Source organism: Leuciscus leuciscus (assembly GCF_965113295.1).
Source record: "Leuciscus leuciscus genome assembly, chromosome: 10".
NCBI lineage: Eukaryota > Metazoa > Chordata > Actinopteri > Cypriniformes > Leuciscidae > Leuciscus > Leuciscus leuciscus.
The window spans coordinates 8,241,050-8,260,027 of NC_138734.1; the positions used below are offsets into that span (position 1 = coordinate 8,241,050).

The 18,978-nt window shown below is 38.1% G+C and overlaps 1 protein-coding gene across 6 annotated transcripts in view; it reads left to right on the forward strand.

The window, feature by feature from the left end:
- Window positions 1–504: 504 nt before the first annotated feature.
- bcl9l (bcl9 like) overlaps window positions 505–18,978 on the forward strand; it is a 55,298-nt gene continuing 36,824 nt past the window's right edge. For 3 of the 6 annotated variants that reach the window (XM_082182853.1, XM_082182852.1, XM_082182856.1), the window contains exon 1: window positions 505–811. The gene's annotated coding sequence lies outside the window, so the exon portion shown is untranslated. The remainder of the gene's footprint in view (window positions 812–18,978) is intronic. The other 3 variants (XM_082182851.1, XM_082182855.1, XM_082182854.1) reach the window with 2 other exon arrangements.

Below are 18,978 nucleotides of genomic sequence, written 5' to 3' on the forward strand. Positions count from 1 at the left end.
TATATATAAATATATATGTGTGTGTGTATAATAATAAATACTAATTACAAAATTATATACATATAATAAATAATAAATTAAATAATAGAAGAAAATACACACACACACACACACATATATATATATATATATATGTATTTTTTTCGATTTATTATTTAATTTATATATATATATATATATATATATATATTTTTTTTTTAATGCTTTGTATTGTGTGTTATTGTTATGTTATTTATTTTTTCTTGTGATTTTGCTTGTGCAATCATGTATTCTACATTTTAAACAAACACATTTTAGACTGATATCTAACAACCTATGATATTATGAATAATATTTATTATTATAAAATAAAAAATATCTCATTCTGCTTGGTGGTGGTGTATTATCAACTAATATGAAAGGAGCTCATTGAAACAGTTCTGGGTAAGTGAGTGAGCGAGCGAGCGAGCGAGTGAGTGAGTGTGTCACTCATATGTGTGTACAGTGAGTTGAGTAATGAGCGCGAGAGCGACTGTCTGTCTGAGCGCCTTCTGCTACCTCTACACTACTAGCTGGAATATGCAGACAGCGTCTCCAACAGCGGAGTCATGATCTGCTGTATTCCCCAGGACTCGTCTTCCGCTCGGAGCCGAACCGAAACAACGTTTTAAAGCATCTGATATTTAACCAGCGGCTTTACTTCGGGGCATCGCATTGGTCGCTTAACACAGCCGCGGAGGATCTTGCGCAGTGGCGGCGGACACTTCGGGTGATGTCGGCTGGCCGTCACTCTTGACATCGGCCTCCGCTCGCAGTCACACCGCGGAATGGGGTAGGAAAGCTCCCCGCTCACGCACCCACACAAGCTCGGCGTATAATGCCGTGACAACGCGGCGCGTACTAAACGGCAAACTGTCAGTTGTCTGCATGTATCGCGGCGCGTGTGTTGTGTATCGCTCCGGTGTGCTGAACTCGTAGTCACAGCAGCAGCTGTAGGGGATCCTGGAGTTAGCCTCGCCTGCTAACTGCCTCTCTTCAGTGCAATGGATGCTAATGAGCTGACGATAGGCTCTGTGTAACGTAGGGCCCGTCTCCATGTGACCGTAAAAAGACACGAAAAGCCAGGAAGGACTTGTAGCTGCGGTTTAAGAGTGAGTTAGGGCGTTTTGACAGTCGTTTGAAGGACTGGGTTGAGGAAAACGAGCTAGGCTGTTACAATGTCGCGAGTGATTGGCAGAAAGAGGCAGGCACTTGAAGAATGTGACGGTGAATGTGGCCGCTGCTCACCATCACATTCATGAAGTCAATGGAAAAGCGGTTGTCTGTAGTAATACCGTCAGCATCAGGCATGGGATTTAAAAAAAAAAATGTTTTACCAAAGTGTGCTGCAAACTGTCAGGGTATGTATGCAGAACATTAGTTACTCTTTGAATTTTGAATATTGTGCAAACGAGTGTTGTGCACACATACAGTGGCCCCACTTAAGCCACACTTTAATGTCTGAATGTCCTTGCAGCATAACAAAAATCACAATATTAAACCAAGAGGCATTTACTGTAAACAAAGATAGCACAAGCACAGCTTGTAAGCAAAACATTACATAAATTATGTTTGGCAAGTTTTAAATGATAAAATACACTGTTCAGAATGAAGGCAATTTTTTTTGGACATGTTTGATTGTTTGTGAAGCCTAAACTTCTTGCCTCCGGTTTTTCATACAAGGCTTAAGCCTAGTCCCAGACTAAAATGCATGTTTGAGCTGTTTTAACTGAAAGACACTTGCACTGACACATCTTAAAATATGTCAGTGCCATTGTTTTGTCGCAAGTTGCACACATAATGTTTTTGTTTCTAAGGCATGTTTTTAAAAGCTACTTGAATGTCCTAATTGAACTAAGGGCTAATCCTGGCTTAATCTAAACTCTGTCTGTGAAACCCGGCTGTGTTGTTTTAAACCTGTATTACTTACTTCTGTGGAACACAAAAAGGGAATTTTTGAGGAATGTACTGGTCATTCCTTACAATGAATGGGGATTGAAGCTTTCAAGCTTCAAAAAGTCCATATGATTTGTGCATGATATTTCGAAGCAATACAACAGCTTTGTGTGAGGAACGGACTGAAATCTGACTCCAGTGAGCTGTTAACCGCTACGACTGGATCGTTGAGTCATTGAGCTGAAAGCAAGAACCACATTAGTGAGATTCTTGAACAAATCATTCAAACTGGTTTTGTGAACTGGATCTACAGAATCATTGAAAGGAATAATTCATTCATGAACCTTTATAACGTGACAAGGAGAGCCGGGGCTGATGTCTAGATTTTCAGTTAAATTATTAAAGACTTAAATTTCATTCTGTTTCTCACACAAACCTTTTGTATGATTTTAGAAGTCATAGAATATCGACCACTTTTATGGTACTTCTATACTGCTTTTTTATAGGCCTAGTCTTAATTCATGTTCATTAGCCTATATTGAAAAGAGAGACCAGGATATGTTTCATGGAAGAAAAGGAAATCATATAGGTTTGTAAGGAATGTTAGAATTTTCAGTTTTTGTGTGAACTATCCTTTCTCTGTGATGAACTACTACACCTTTGGTTACTCTGCTAGGACACCTGTGTGAACTTAAGGGGAAATGATTTTATACATTCACTAAAAATTGCTTCAGGACCAGTAAGTAAAAGTAATGGCACATGCGTTCACGAGAGAGTTACATGGTTTGCGTGAGAGGCGTCTGTTCTCACCTAAACTTACGCTACGCCTACGCCATGCATCCTACATCATACCTCGGGTCAGAGGTCACGCTTCTGCCAGAACTCGACTCTCTCGTGAACGCCTGTACGGCCCTTTCCCGGAAGCCAGTGATTATAGTTTATAAAGCTTTAAATATGGATATTTTTCTTACAAAAAGCTTTGTTTCAGAAGGCATTTATTAACCCACTGGAGTCGTATAGATTACTTTTATGATGGATCGATGCCCTTTTTGAAGCTTCAAAAACTCGGGCTCTATTCAATGCTAGTACAAAGTTGAGAAGGGCCAGAATATTATTTAAAATAAAACCAATGGTGTTCGGCTGAAAGAAGAACGTCATATACACCTAGGATTCCCCCTTCCATGTAAAGTACTTTGAGTGTAGAGAAAAGCGCTATATAAATATAATATATTATTATTATTAGGATGGCTTGAGGCTGTGTAAATTATGGGATAATAAATTTTTTTGGGTGAACTATTCCTTTAAATTTATATTTTGTGTCTAATTGAGTAAAAAAGAAAAAGTCGTGTCCAAATATTTTTTGCGGTCACTGTACATAGTTCACCTCAGTATATTATCAGATATTTGGGTAGAAAATTACATGATTAATTTGTTCGGTTACCCTATAATAGCCTCATGTACTTTCGGAGATGATGTAGTCATATTCATTCTGACCAAAAGACAAGGTTTTTTGTCTTTGGCATGACACTAACATTTATTAATATTAAAGGAATAATTAAACCAAAAAATAGTCAACCTTTGGAACAAATGGATAGGGCTAGTTGAGCCCCTCCAAACATGGCACCTTAAAAATAGTCTATATGAATTGTCCACTATATTTCAACTCTTCTGAAGCAATGGCTGTGTCTGTCACAGAATGGAAAGCACAGGATTGTGGGATATCAAAGGTGAAGTATACACCAATGCTGCCTTCAAATATCGATCAGTTGAAGGTATCTCAGGAGACAGGAAGTGAAACTAACATTGGATTCGGACGAGCCTTGATGACTTCCTTCCTTGGAATGCGCTCTCCGAAGGCAGCCTATTTGTCAAGGGTGTCCAATCCTGGAGGGCCACTGTCCTGTTGAGTTTAACCCCAATTAAACACACCTTAACCAGCCAATCAAGGTCTTACGACTTTGACTAGAAACTTCCAAGCAGGTGTTTTGAGGCAAGTTGGAGCTAGTGTAAACTCTGGAGGACAGTGACCCTCCAGGACCAAGTCTGGAAATCCCTGCTGCATGTGATAGCTTTGTGTCTGAATCTTGCGCACATTAAAACAAGGCACAGCAAGACCCTTGTTTACTTTTGTTGTATGGAAAAGAGTTGCTGGGATTTTCTTCTGTGTTCTACGGAAGGAATACAGGATTGGAACAGCATGAGTTGGTTTTTGGGTTGAAATATTCCTTTAAAATCAGCATTTCAATCAGGATTTGATTACATCTATTGGGAATTGATTGGATTGTGAAAGTAGGGGCTTGATGACGTCACATGAACAAGGTTGGCTAGTTATTTCAGAGGTGCGCAAAATGATTTTTTCTTAGTGTACATTTATTACGATCAATATCAAATAGGGGTGATATTTAATTCTTCTCATTCTTTATATTTGAATAGAAATTTGCATCCCATTCATTCCCTTCACATGCTCCCCTAATTGTCTTTTCCTGTCAGATCTCCAGGGCCTCGGTGACGCAAGCTGATTAAGTTAGTGCTGTGTGTGATAGAAGGAGAGATAGTGATACTATGAGCTGACCCCAGATCAAACAGAGCTGATAATGTTGCGTTTTCTCCTGATAGTTTTGGCACAGCGGTCTGTTTAAATTAAACACATCTTTTCCCAAATTTTCCTCCGTCACAAGAACCCGACAGACCGTCAGTAGTAGTCAGCAGTGTGAGCGGAGAGAGAGAATGTGTGAAGTGTATTCTGGCAGTGTTTGGCTGTTCTTTAGCCCACTGACCACACAGGCCATTAGCTAGTGCTGGGAGCGTGATATCCTACCACGCTATTTTTAGAAGCTCACAGAGTTTGCAACTTGATCTGAATTGTCTTTGAGGCCCAAGGCTCACAGTGTGCTCTGCCCCACATTGGCTCAACACCTCGTAGACTTCAGCGAGTGTTTTAGAGAGAACCGACAAAGGGATCTGCCTTTAAAGCGATTTAGATGATCTAGCCTATATTGTGTTATGGCTCCAGTTGTAACATCACAGAGATGAGGGAGATGTGACGTCGTTCTCAGCTTGAGGTGATTGTGCTTCAGTTGTGGACTGTGGACTGACTCTTTCGCCTATGCATCGTCAGGCTGGAGGGACAGTACCGCACAGGCAGAACAGTGAATATTAAGTGTTTACCCAATTCAACTTTGCTTTGTGGCATGATATTGGGCCTCATTTACAAGTGAAGTTATGTAACCATTTAAGGTTCTTGTGCAACATTTCTGGTGAATTCACAAGTTTGTATGCAAACAAATTTGTTCTTACCATAAGTTGTCAAATCTGGATAGTTTTAAAGAGGGAGTTAAAACTGTAGCCACAGTTAGTTAATTAGCATAATACACATTAGCATAAACCACCTCCATATAAGCTCTCATGTACAGCCATTCAACGCTCTGCAAACAGGTTTCTTGAACACTCCCTTCATCTGTCATTGGTTGAACAAGCAGATAGTTCACCCAAACCCGCACCACTGGTGCAGTTAGTCAATGTTGGTGTGTCGGACTGGTTGGGATTCTTAAATAAACAGAGCAATGTTTTAATAGCGCCACAGAGTCCCAGTGTTTGCACATTTTCAAGGGGAATCGACCTGGAAATACCACACTTATGGTTGTCTCTACGTATTCAACTGGATACTAGGATAAATCATTTTAACATTTTAAAAAACAGTTCTCTAAAAACATGGTCTGATTTAAACTAAATTTAGAAGTGTTCAAGCAGTGGTTTGTGTGTTACAGAAAAATCTTTCTTCCTGGAGCAATTGTGAGGAACTGAGTGTGGTTAGAGTGACCTGAGTTGACCTGAGTTCAAACCTACAATTCACTTCTCCTTCTGTGGAAACAGTAGAGGATAAACAACTGCTTTAAAGAACTTGACTAGGCTACATTGTCAGACGTCACATTTTAGCCAGGAGGAACATTTATCTGATAATGCACTTGGATTCTTGAGATTCTTTTGGATAATAATTTTTTGAGAGCGTCAGAGATGATGAATGGGGAAATGATGGGGGGAAAAAAGCAGGAAGTGAGATCATTGAATGACCTGAGCTGGATTCGAACTGAGCACAGCTGGACAGGGGCAAAGACTGGGGAGATTGATGGTAAAATCTCACCAGCAATATGACACGATTGTAAATGTCTGGTTGGCATAGATACGCTCATATTAGATACCATTTCAGAAAGGCCAGTATTTTTGTAAAATATTGAATAGTTTTATTATAAATGTTATAATTGGACCTCAAACATTGTTGCATAAATTGTAAAATGCCTTTTTGTTTATATATATATATATATATATATATATATACATATATATACACACATATATACATACATACATACATACATATATATATATATATATATATATATATATATATATATATATATATATATATATATATATATATATATATATATATAAATATACATATAAACAAAAAGGCATTTTACAATTTGTGCAACAATATTGCACAATCGTGTCATATTGCTGGTGATGAGATTTATCATCAATCTCCCCAGTCTTTGCCCCTGTCTGGGCTCAGTTCGAATCCAGCTCATGTCATTCAATGATCTCACTTCCTGCTTCAAGCCGCTTCAATATACACACACAGTATCTCACAAAAGTGAGTACACCCCTCACATTTCAGCAAACATTTTAGTATATCTTTTCAAGGGACAATACTATAGAAATGAAACTTGGATATATTTTAGCATAGTCAATGTGCTGCTTGTATAGCAGTATATATTTACTGTCCTCTGAAATAACTCAACATACAGCCATTATTGTCAAAATAGCTGGCAACAAAAAAGTGAACATGTCAGAACTGTGTCCAAAGTGTCAATATTTTGTGTGAGCACCATTGTTACCTAGCACTGTCTTAATCCTCCTAGGCATGTAATTCACCCGAGCTGCACAGGTTGTTGTTGCTAGGACCTTCTTCCACTCCTCCATAATGACATCATGGAGCTGCTAGATGTAAGACACATGGCGGTTCTCCACCTTCCGCTTGAGGATGCCCTACAGGTGCTCAGTAGGGTTCAGGTCTGGAGACATTCTTGGCTACTCCATGGACCTTCACCTTCAGCTTCCTCATCAAGGCGGTTGTCATCTTTGTGGTGTGTTTGGGGACGTTATCATGCCGTTCGGCCCAGTTTCTGAAGGGAGGGCATCATGTTCTGCTTCAGAACGTCACAGTACATGTTGGAATCCACATTTCCCTCAATGAAGCACAACTCCCCAGTACCAGCAGCACTCATGCAGCTCTAGACCATGATGCCACCATCACCATGCTTGACTGTAGGCAAGACACAGTTTTCTTGGTACACCTCACCAGGGCATCGCCACACATTCTGGACACCATCTGAGCCAAACAAGTTTATCTTAGTCTCATCAGACCACAGGACATGGTTCCAGTAATTCATGCTCTTGGACAGGTTGCTTTCAGCAAACTGTTTGCGGGCTTTCTTGTGAGCCAGCTTCCGAAGAGGCTTCCTTCTGGGACGACGGCCATGCAAACCGACTTGTTGCAGTGTGTAGCGTATGGTCTGAGCACTGACAAGCTGACCTTCCGCTTCTGCAACCTCTAAAGCAATGCTGGCACGATCATGTGCTGACGCACAGCGCTGCACGAGGACTCAACTCCTTTGATTGACCCTCGCGAGGTCTGTTCTGAGTGGAAACCCGTCTTGGAAAACCTGAACTGGCCTGAACTGTGACTCAGTTTCAGGGTGTTACCAATCTTCTTATAGCCTAGGCCAGGGTTTCTCAAACTCGGTCCTGGAGGGCCACTGTCCTGCACAGTTTAGCTCCAACCCTGATCAAACACACCTAGCTGTGAGTTTCTAGTGATCCTGAAGACATTGATTAGCTTGCTCAGGTGTGTTTGATCAGGGTTGGAGCTAAACTGTGCAGGACAGTGGCCCTCCATGACCGAGTTTGAGAAACCCTGGCCTAGGCCATCTTTGTGGAGAGCAACAATTCTAATTCTCAAATCCTTAGAGAGTTCTTTGCCATGAGGTGCCATGTTGAACATCCAGTGGTCAATATGAGAGAATTGTACTCAAAGCACAAATTTTAACTGATCTAATACAAGATACAACAATTTGTATGGTCCTGTCAAGCAGACAAAAACATGAACATGATGAATAGGACATGTGGCTTTGCATGGTTAAATGACGTACAGCTATTATCACTTAGGGTGTATTCACTTTTGTTGCCAGCTATTTTGACAATAATGGCTGTATGTTGAGTTATTTCAGAGGACAGTAAATATATACTGCTATACAAGCAGCACATTGACTAAAATATATCCAAGTTTCATTTCTATAGTATTGTCCCTTGAGAAGATATACTAAAATTTTTGGTGAAATGTGAGGGGTGTACTCACTTCTGTGAGATACTGTGTGTATATATATTATTGTTGCTGTCAATAGATAAAAAAATGAACTAAAATTAAAAAACTAAAATCGCGATTAAAAACACTTACGTTTATATACGTTTTTAGTATATTTTATAATGTAATAATTTCCTAGTTAATCTCCTAATTAATGTAGAAACAACATAAATACAGTATATTTTAAATATTTGTTTAATGGCATCTTTTTATGAATGAAGGCCAGTATTACTAATACAGCTAATGATGTCTCGATGAAATATTATTATTATTATATATTTTTTTTTACATTATAGCCATTCAACATTAGTGCAATTATTATATTTTTAAACATTTATTAAGCTTATAAAATATAGCAACTTTTAATTTAAGTAAACTTAAAACAATCCTCACATAAACCCATAATAAATGTCATATTTAGACATTGAATAAAGTTATCAAACAGTCTGCACTGCATAAATTATAATTTAAATATGGATTAATCCTTATTAAAGCAACAAACGTTCTTTAATCAAGAGCAATGAGTAATGTTCTCTGTTACCTTTGTTTTTTGATTAGCATTAATGACAGAGCATTAGTGGCTGCTGTCACTTTAAGACCTGCCGCTGCTGCACATGCTAATCATTTAACTCATTTAAGACTGCTCTTTTGCAGATACTTGACAAAACTGACATTTTGATATAAATGTGTTATTGTTCTTTCTGTGCGCATGATACCGGCACGTGTCTTTCTGTGCGTCATGTGTGTCACACAGACACTACATTCACAGCCAGCACGTTCTCTTTATCTTGTCACGCTTGAATGTTTTAAAAGTATTTGCATGAATAAAAGATCATATAATGTAACGCTAGCCAAAGGATGACAGAAAAACGGATGCTGCATTAATTGCATTAAATATTTGTAATACGTTAAAGTGGAAAAAAATAATAGCATGCGTTATATATATATTTATTTGCCATAGTCTAGTCTTCATGTCGTCACTCCTCAGGAAGTTAACATGTCTGCTTCTCAAGGCACAGCTTTGGTCGTAAATATTAATTTTGACATTTATCTTAACTGATTTGCTGAAAAGCAGGTTTTGATTGGTGTTTGCCATTTACCGCTTGCACATTCATTCAGCCCGCAGCCAAACCGACCTGTTGGCAGAGGCTCCTGCTTGATGTTGAAGTCAAGCAAGCACGGTTGAGCTTCCATGTTTACCTGTGTATGTGCGTTTATCAGATGGTTCAATGGATTGCATTTCAATGAATGTACAGGAGGAATGTCTCAGGTCTAAAAATAAATCCTTATTTGTAGATGAAAGTCGACATGAAATGGAAGTTGTGATTGTGATGTATATCCAAGTGAAACGGCTTCTCAAACAAGAAAAAATGTAGGGCGAGACTTGATTTTGTCCATCGGGAATTGATTGGACCATTGGGTTGTTGTGGTTTGCTATTACTGTTATAATGGTGTTTTTTTTAACAAATACTGCAATATTCCATAAATAAAACAAGAATTGTCATTTTGGATTTGATGGTGACTTTAAATCATAGAGTTGCAATGCCACGAGGATGAATTAAATGACAGATTTGTCATTTTACGGTGAACTGTTCCTTTAAGCATGCATACCTGATAAACCTTTCAGACATGAAGTGGTATTATTATTATTTTTAAGTTACTCTCTGCGCTGAATAGAGCTGCACAAAGATCGCGATCTCGATTCAAACACCCACGCGATCTCATTCCTAAATGACAGCGATTCTTCTGTCTATTAAACCTTTGACAAGTACGATCACAGTGAACATTCAGATCTGTGTTTTTGTGCTGCCGCTGACCCAGAGAAAGCAGTTATCATGTATAGGTAGGAAACAGCTTCACAAACAGTATTTTTAGACACACAGTATTATCATTTCTGTGGTACAAATATTCAAATGATCACAGAAGTACTGGGTTGAAACTTTACAGCTTGGACATGAACACTGATAGAGCACATCCTTTTGAAAGTAACTTGGCACTTCAAATAACAATTGTATCAATTATATCGTTACACCACTTGATTGTGACACTTGACTTAAAAATATTTGTCATTGTATCACTGACTACGTTTACATGCAGCCAATAACCCGTTCAAAACCGGGATATTAGCAATAACCCGGTCGCGCACGGCCATGTAAACACCGGCAAAAACCCAGATATGCTCATATCCCGGTTTTTAAAAACCCGGATATGATCCCTGGGGTACCCCTTTTCTAACCCGAATATTTGGTCATGTAAACGCGTATCGGCATATCCCCATCAAAAGGGACATTGATTTGTGTTCTGCGCATGTTCTATTCGCAAGGAATCTTGGTCTTTTGAGTAGAGACGGCGCATACAGAAACCCGCGTGCAGTATACCGGAAGTAAACAAGAAGTAGAGGTAAACATGGCGAGACGCAGCACAGCACCAGACTTTTGGAGCGAGGAGGAAAGCGCAAACAAAGGCGATCGCTATCTGCCCGGAACTATTCATTATCCGCGTGCTGCTGCTGTTGTTGTTGTCTTTGGATACAGGAAGAAGAATCGGAAATGACGCACATTGCGTCTTAAGGTTGTCCGTACGTCCAGACGCTAACCGTGCGTCGCCGTTTACATCGGGATATTGCCAATTGATTACAAATTCCATGTATACAGGAGTAACTCTCTCTGCTCACGCATGTAAACGGGTTATTCTGAATGTTTCAGAAACCCAAATAGTGACCTTAACCCGACCATAACCCGAATTTTAACAGCTTGTAAACGTAGTCATTGACATGCAGCCAATATCCGGGTTATGGTCGGGTTAGAGTCACTATTTGGGTTTCTGAAACATTCGGAATAACGCGTTTACATGCGTGAGCAGAGAGAGTTACTCCTGTATACATGGAATTTACAATATCCCGATGTAAACGGCGACGCACGGTTAGCGTCTGGACGTACGGACTTCCTTAAGACGCAATATGCGTCATTTCCGATTCTTTTTCCTGTATCCAAAGACAACAACAACAGCAGCAGCACGCGGATAAGGAATAGTTCCGGGCAGATAGCGATCGCCTTTGTTTGCGCTTTCCTCCTCGCTCCAAAAGTGTGGTGCTGTGCTGCGTCTCGCCATGTTTACCTCTACTTCTTGTTTACTTCCGGTATACTGCACGCGGGTTTTTGTATGCACCGTCTCTACTCAAAAGACCAAGATTCCTTGCGAATAGAACATGCGCAGAACACAAATCAATGTCCCTTTTGATGGGGATATGCCGATACGCGTTTACATGACCAAATATTCGGGTTAGAAAGGGGGTACCCCAGGTATAATATCCGGGTTTTTAAAAACCGGGATATGAGCATATCCGGGTTTTTGCCGGTGTTTACATGGCCGTGCGCGACCGGGTTATTGCTAATATCCCGGTTTTGAACGGGTTATTGGCTGCATGTAAACGTAGTCAGTGATACAACAGATTTGTTCAAAAACACTGATTCATCTAGTAATGAAACAAGTGAAGTATTTATGAGAGTCATTGAATCATTCATTCATATATGTATTTTTAAATCATTCAAATGAATTAAACTGCAATTAATTCAAGACTGCAGCAATTAACATTTTGTCAGAACCTCTAGTAACTGACGCAGAGCTGCCAACTCTCACGCATTCACCGTGAGACACACGCAATTGACACTTTTCACACGCTCTCACGCCACACATCCATTTTCTCACGCACAGAAAAATCGCGAAGCAAAGAGGACACAGAGACCGACAGACTAGACAGAGCAGGTTAGTTATGATATAAAAAAATCTCAGCTCTCAGATTCTGTCAATTTTATTACGAAATTCAAACAATAAATACCGTTTTGGCGTTTGTAAATGTGACGTGACAGATCCCTAGCGGCACGTGACCCGATCATCTCGACTAGCTAATAGTAAATGAACACGAATGAACAATGTTGAAAGAAACAGTACAACTTACCGAAATGTATATTCATCATCAATCAATCAGTGTTTTTCAACCGCGGAAAGGGTCAATAAAACAGCTGGAGAACAATTATGTCACATAACATTTACCTAACCTCAAGAAAGCCATTTGATGACCATAATATAGGCTATAGCACGTTAGTTGGCTAGAAAAAAAGAGCTATAGAGAGCATTTAGCTAAATATATGTACTATATTACATATTTATTATATTTGTACTTATATCATTAAATAAAGTTGTTATTATAATAAAAAACGCATTATATTTAATTTGAGTTATTTTTAACCTTAAATAATACTACCAGCTGATAAGGCTCAGAGTAAGTTTATAGCATTAGGTGAGATTTTCTTTTCTTGAGAAAAATTAATGCCTATCTTGTGTACCTAATATTTATCCAAATTAGTCAATATTAAATCAAATCACAAGAATTGAACTGAATTGAAATCCTGAAATTTGTTTCAAGCAATAATAAAAAGCGTAGCTTACCAGAAATTGTACCATATAAACATTGTAACATGTTGTCACTAAACCTAATAAAATTCTGTTTAGTTACTAAAATGTTTTGACAATCACAATACACTTATTATGATGCAAGATTATTGTTTTACATCCCAACAAATCCCCCCCCCAAATCTCACTCCAAGCAAAACTCAAAAGTTGGCAGCTATGGACGAGTTATTTTGTTTAGTTGTCTCTTGTCTGTTCAGAATCGTGGGAATTGTTATCTTTATTTTGAAACAACAACAAAAATCTTGTATCTCAATTTATCCAGAATGGTGCTAGCGCTGACTTTATCTGGCACATTGCATCCCGCTCTTTCTCCAGCATCTTGCGCCATCATGAGCTTGAGTTGATGTAATATTTTGAAGTTTAAAAATACATATAACAAATAAATTCGTAGCAATTTAAATAGATAAATAAATTGATAAAAGATGAAGAAAATATAGCAGCTGGAGTTAAAAACAGAAACGGTGTCCGTCCATGAATGGGCTGAAGTCCAGCTCCATCGATTATAACAGAAGCGATCAAGTTTTGGCTTAGACGTGGTGTAAGGTTGCTGAACGATGCCCTATTCTAATGCCACTCAATTTCTTCTGCTTCTTCACACTGGCCTGTGCAAACGTTTTACTCCCTGACATATGGCCTCTCACCTCAGATCATGTGATGCCACACTTCAGATCACCTTTGCTAAGGGACAGCGTTCGTCCCTGTGTACCATCTGCTTCCATGTTTGAAAAGTTGTGCATCCTCTCCGGCACAGAGACAGGCGTCCAGGGGATGCATATTCACTAAGACTGTGTGCGTGTGTGTTTTTTATCACATCAACTGATCAATTCCTATCACAGATCATCCCTGCCGGTGCATGGCTTTCGGTGTGCTTGTGTGCCGTAACACGCAAGAACCACCGCAGGTCTATGGTATGTCATATAATCCCTGAATGCACCACCATAGTATCACCTCGTCATAAAACAACAAGAGTTTGGCGATGGTTTTGCTAGGAAATGACATCATTCATCTTATCTCAAGCCAGGGAAGGCAGAGGAAGGTGAATTGTGTCATCAAGTGTAGATCTGTGTTTTGGGTCTATTAAAGGCTGTTTGTAGTGTGTTGGAAGGACAATAAGATCCAGCGTTTGGAACAAAGTGTTTCTTATCTGGTCAGGTGATCTGAGAGCTTCCAGATGAGTTACAAGTCGCGGTGCTAAGGCGAGCTATGAAAGAATAATGTGATATCGAGAAGCTTTCAGCGCACAGAAAACAACAGTAGCCAGCTGTGAGACTCGGAACACTCCACGCTCTACACAACAAGCCTATTTTTCCCCTTAGTACAAACTGAATCAAGCTAGAACTTTGCCCTACATTTAAGGTGGAGTGGAAATTATTCTCTCTGTGTGTGTGTGTGTGTGTGTACAAGATTCCGGTTGAGTTTGTTCCTCCAGCGCTGCAATTGGCTGGATGGCAGAGTGTGTATACACTGGCTTAATTTAAAGCCTAAATATTTTGCTTTACACGCCAATGATGAAGTGAAATTTCTCGCATAAGAGAAAATTTACTGTATTGTTTCCTCTGAGTCTGTAATGATGATTTTATGTCGTTCATTTCGATTTGCAAAGACCTGGAAAAGTGCAATGGTTAAAAGTCTTGGTGTGTATCATGCAAGAATGGGGTAGTACTAACAAAACATGGTAAAACATTAATCAGGCTTCAATTGACCAGTTAAACGATCGAAAATGCGATTCACAAAATTAAAAAAGTAATGACTGACATAATGCTAATATTTTTTGTCAGGATCTATTAATTTATTTAAAAATGCATTACAATTTTTTTAATTTAAAAATACAATGACTTGAATACCCCTCTTCTGTGATAAACACATTTTTAATGGCTAAAATAGTAAGAAATGTCAGGGTGATAAAACTGTCCTAGTATCTTAACAAATAAAATAAGTCCCATTAAAAAATTATTGGAAACAAAACTTATTATACTACTTATTATTACTATTTCTTAAAAAAAAAGTGGTTTTATTAGAATATTATAAATATGGAACAACCCAAGTGCAGAAACATGCAGGAAAAATACTTCACAAAACTTCATGATTTTTCTTAATTAATAATTAATGATGTTTGTAAAAAAAAATAATAATATATATATATATTGGGGAAATAATTAAGTTTAAACTTTTGTTAAAAATAGTGAAAAAAGTTTTTTAAAAACCATATTAAACCAACATGAACATTTATGAGTGAGTCATTGAATCATTCATTCAAACAGATAAAAAAAAATTTTTTATTTCAAATGAGTTAGACATTTTTAAATATAGCAGCAATCAACATTTTGTCAGAACCTCTAGTAAATTACATGTTATTTTGTTTAATTGTCTGTTCAGAATCAGAATCATACTCCTACTTGTTACTGACAGATTACTGTTGCAGCATTGCATATTTTTTTATGATAAAAAAAAAAGAAAGTATTAAGGAATATCTAGAAACCAGAATATCGTAGTAAATTGGCGGTGGGTTCTTTTGACCCCCTGGAAGATCCTGGCTTTGTGGCAGCAACAACACAGGCAAACACCACTCACATTCTCTTCAGAAATATACACAACTCTTGTTTACACTTGCATGTCTCACTTTCCTGCATGTGTCTCTCTCTCTCATGCTGAATGCTAGATCTACAGTCCACATGAGTACTTCTCCGTCTCACTCTCACCATCTTCTGTCTGTTTGGCTGCAATTTGCTCTTTTTCCTTGCTCTTGTTGGCTGATGGCCCAGAGTGTGTTGGAAAAGAGACAACCCTTGACCCCCATGCAAAGTGAGCCGAGCTCTTCCCTGTCTTTACAGAGAGAGAATGAGACGGAGAGAGAGAGACTGCAGAGCTCACCGAGGGACTGCGGACATACACACACACTGCTGTTCTGTGGCTATGACAATCTGTTTATGCTGTACTGCTGCCCGCCCTCTCTCTCGCTCTCTCTCACTCTCTGTTTTTCTGTTCTCTTCAGGGTCACATGGTATGTGCTTCCAAGAAACTCTGTTCCATGATTTGATCATTCTGTATCCAAATGAATGCATACATGTTTACCTCATACCCCTTGTAGTCATTTTTGCAGATTGATCTGGGTAAGAAAAAACTATCCTTACCAGGCCGACACAGCAACACTGGCTCAACCAATGGTGTGAGTTTGGGGCAAGATCTGTTGTTCTGTCCAATAGCAGACAAGAGGGAGTATTCAGTGCACCTAAACACATTACATAGTCATTTTTTGTGCAATTCTATTTGGTTGGATTAGTGAAAGAGAATGACACGCTTTAAAATGCACACTTTACACAGCTTGAAAATAATCAAGGTATGTTTTCCACACTGTTTTCACTGAAGGAACACAAGGACTAATTCTATTTTAATTTATAGGCAGTAAAACAGTATTAGGAATAAAACATGGTAATATTTTCAGGAATTTCTGTGAACATTTTTGAGCAACGACGCAAACAAATAGTTTTAGAATCAGATTTTCAGAATCTGAATGGATTGCAAATACTTCTATTGAAATACCTGCATTACATAAACTTTAGGAATCTTAATGGATGAATTAAAATTGCATTGATGCCATTTTGATATTTACAATGTTCCCTAATTTTATATTATTAGCAAAGAAAAATAATTAATTTTCACCCAGCCCTGTTTGCAGACTGTCATGTGTACTAGCATGATGTACACAAATCTCTTTCCTGACTTAATGCGCACATACACAGAAATCACATTTATTTAAGGGACACAGTTTTCATGGAAAATCTGAAATATCAGAGTATTTTAAAATGTTTTGCAGGCATGGACAATCATAGAAATTAATAACTTAAAGGCCATGAAAAAGCCACGTAACTTTCTATGGAATACATATTCCTAATAATTACAAACACAAATTCACAAATCTCTCTGATTGATTCATTAGAATAAATTAATCAGAATTTGATTTATGTATAAAAAAACCTTACCCTATAATGACAAAATTACATAAAAATAAAATATTTTCATGGCCAATTCCAATTCCAATTTTTTTTTCAATATTCCTCATTTAAATAATTCCCGCCCAAGGCATATGCCAAAAAAGAAGAAGAAGGGGGATGAGGCCTGGTTGAGTTGCTTGGTTATAACTTGGTTATGTGGTTATTGTAAGGGGTAGAGCTGCACTATTCTGGATAAATTGAGAATCATGATTTTTTTTTTTGATCAAATGCCGATTTTCCCATGATTCTGAACAGACAAGAGACAACTGAACAAAATAACACGTCATAGAGGTTATGACAAAATGTTAATTGCTGCAGTCTTATTTAAAATGTTTAATTAATTTGAATTAATTTTTTAAAAAATCTATTTGAAATAATGATTCAATGACTCACTCATAAATACTTCTCTTGTTTCATTACTGGATGAATCAGAATTTCTGAACGAATCTCTTGAATTTATGATTCAATGAACACATTTTTGTTAGCAGTCACTTGTTTAAAGCAATCATTATTTAAAGCACCAAGTTACTTTCAAAAGTTGATTTGCTCTATTTTGATCGACATCAGTGTTTATATCTGAACTGTAAACTTTTATCCCAATACTTCTGTGATCATTTGAATATTTGTAACACAGAAATAATGATACTGTGTGTGGTTAAAAAGGCTGTTTGTGAAGCTGTTTCATTCTGTTCTCTCTGGGTCAGTGGCAAAACGCAGATTTGAATGTCCCGCTGTGATTTTGTTAAACGTTTAATAGACATGGACGAATCGAATAATTTTAGGAATGAGATTGTGTGGGTGTTTGAATCGAGATTGCAATCTTTTAACGGTTTATCGTACAGCTCTACTAAGGGGTGTGACATTTCCGAAACACGCTCTAAGCGGTTGACCAATCACAACACACTGGTCTAGCCGACCAATCAGAGCAATTGGTCTTTTCGTAAATAGGGGCTTAATGTTACTAGCTATTAGGCTTGCTGTGATTGTCGGTGTTACCGTTATTCAGCCGCAACACCGGTTACATCACTTGCCCACCGTGGCACTGCCTCCCCCACCGTCGTTTAGATTTTTAATAGTAACAAAAATGGGTTCAGTTAGAGAACAAACACTACAGTTAAAAACTGAACGTGTCTGCTCAATTCAGCGTTAGCCGAATGAGAGTCGCTGCACAGATCAGCAGCAGGAGTCAGATTTAACTTTACTTCACCCATTTCACCTCACTCTTGACTGACAAGACGACGGCGGAAGATTTGATTTCAAAGCGAAATGTAAAAGCACCTATTTAAGTGAGTTGTTAAGTGCACTGTTTTGTTGTTGTGATTTTCATTAAGAATAATAATGAACCCACCATTCAAGCAATTGCCTCTCCCCAAATGGCGCTAATTTGAAACCGAACATAAAATGTGCGTGGGCGCATGGCATTCACAACAGTGCGTGTCCAATGGTGCGGAGCAGAAGTTAAGCTTCCATAGGAATGAACTGCAAACGCTTGCTCTGCTCCACCCATTATGAATGCCCGTGCGCATTTTACTTTCGCTTTTAAATTAGTGATTTAAAAGCGAGGTGCAAAAGAGGGACGCCATTTCATCGCGCAAAGTAGGGCTGGGCGATATGAACCAAAAGTCATATCGCGATATATTTAGGCTGAATATCGATATACGATATATATCCCGATATTTTTTCCGCAAAGTGAGAGAAAATGTTCAGTCAAAGTCAAAGCCAAATATGACGTCACAAGTAGTTTTATTGAAACCAACTATTTCAGTGAACAGTTGCAAAATCAGATGAATAAATAATAAACAGGTTTCTTCACCTAAGTTAGGGCTGCACGATTATGACAAAAATCATAATTGCCGATTATTCCCTTCGAATTGTAATTGCGATTTATTAATTATGATTATCAACGTTTACATTCAATATATATAGGCTATAAACAAATTTTGTGTAGACATGTTATAATTTGCCTATATATATATACATACATATACATATATATAACATAAATTGTAAGAATATGACTAATAGTAAAGACTAGTACTAATAAATAAACATTAGGCCTATGCTAAAGTTATTAAATGGCAGTCCCAAACTAGTTTTTGTTAATACAATGTTGGTATGAGCCACTACAGTCATTTAAAAATATTAAAAATAACACAAAGAAAAATAGTGGCATTT